The following is a 1,948-nucleotide window of genomic DNA, read 5'->3' on the forward strand; positions in this document are numbered from 1 at the left end:
TTCAAATTAAAAATTAAAATATCTAACTTTCACTGTCTAGCTTTCTTTCTGAAATGCGTTACCTAACTTTGTCTTTCTTTTCTCTTTCACAGTCTTCGTATATATACATATATTTGTCTATTAGTCGTATTCAGTTAATTTGTTGTGTGTTTTTTTTAACCTTGGCACAAAGAACAAAAATATTGAAAGTGAATACTTTGGTGTGGTGCAATGACATTTTACTGGATAAGGATACGGTTTGCTAGTTTAAGCATTTTTATGGTGACCTTCAGCCTTGTAATATTTTCAATGTAGCAGGGTTGAATTGTTATTGCTCAAAAGATGTTTTGTAAGAGAAACAATTTATAATATAGATGTGTATAATTAGATTATGTAAAGATGTAGATGGTTCTACCATAATTTGCTCAGTTATTTATATTGACAAACAACTACTATTGCCATGCTGTACACATATTTAAGACTAGGGGGAAAATCCATGTTTGTAGATGATTTATTGGAATATTACAGCATCCATTGTGTCTACAGGTCCCCCAGTATTATGGGAAATTTGGTCACACTGCTTTGAGTGGAAACATATGATTATCTTAAAAATATCAGCCATAGCCCATTTCAAATAACATAACAAATTGTATTTAAATTTTAAAAAATATGTATTTATTGGTTTATGTATTGGTTGGTAGGTTGTTTGACACAAATGCCACTGTTTCCTTAGAATGAGACCTCCACAGAAAGCATTTATAAGTTATTTTGCTCTCAATCATGTGATCTTCAAATACACCGATTGTAGACACTCCAGACAATCACAGCAGAATAAGGTCTTCTAACTGTCTTCTGACACAGCTCATGCAGAGTCCCCAGGAGTCACTGTATCAATTGTGGTGCCGTTATTGGGGTGTAATCGGGCATGAGAAAGGCCAGCTTGCTCAGGGTTGGGGGCTATTGTGAGGGTCCCATCTGTGACTGCTGAGTGGAAAAGGGGGGGTACTGGCCTGGAGGTCTCTGACACATGTCTGTGAATGGTGGGTGTGAGACGGGGCAATGAACAAGCAGCTGATACGCCTGGAAGTGTGGGTGCATTGAACAACCTGTTCAGGTTGTCTTTTGCAATAAATATTTAGCTTTTACCCCCCAGATTTCTAAGAATGTGTTCCTTTTCACTATCCGCCAGTGTTTCATTATTGTTAACCCAGAATGCGCTTAAAGGAGTAATTCACTTTAAAATGAAAACTACCCCATGATTTATTGAACCTCAAGCCATCCTTGGTGTATATGACGTTCTTCTTTCAGACGGAACCCATCGGAGTTATATTAATAAACACCCTGATGCTTTCAAGCTTTATATTGGCAGCTTTATAATAATCAGTTTAAAGCTCAAAAAAGTGCATATCAGCAGTATGTCGCATTACTCGTATCAGTTACGCTTTATGCGCAAGTAGACTGCGTATGTTCGTTTGGCCGGAAGATAGTTATTTTACTTTATAAAGTTTTAAATACGAATATTTTTCTTACACAAACTCATCGCTTTGCTGCATTTATTAACCCCCCAGAGTTTGTTTATGATGGATGGATGGATGCACCTTTTTGAGCTACAAACTGATGGTTGCAATCCACCGCCATTATAAAGCTCGGAAGCGTCAGGGTGTTTATTAATACAACTCCGACTGTATTCGTCTGAAAGAAGAAAGTCATATACACCTGGGATGGCTTGAGGGTGAGTAAATCATGGGGTAATTTTCATTTTAATGTGAACTACTCCTTAAAATACCTATTGATTTGTTTGCAGATATGCATGTGTCTTTTCCTCTTCCAGCAGAAAACTTCTTATTGTCATATTGACTAGCCTTTGAGTGCACATTCGGCGCCAGTGTTGGCTGATTGATCCCGAGGCTTCCTCTGCTGAGATCAGTGGGTCAGGCTGCTGGAGATGATAAGCTGAGATGGAAAAGGG

The sequence above is a fragment of the Siphateles boraxobius genome, unplaced genomic scaffold, assembly GCF_051911475.1.
Source record: "Siphateles boraxobius isolate OS27281-9 unplaced genomic scaffold, OSU_SipBor_1 56, whole genome shotgun sequence".
In the NCBI taxonomy this organism is placed as follows: domain Eukaryota; kingdom Metazoa; phylum Chordata; class Actinopteri; order Cypriniformes; family Leuciscidae; genus Siphateles; species Siphateles boraxobius.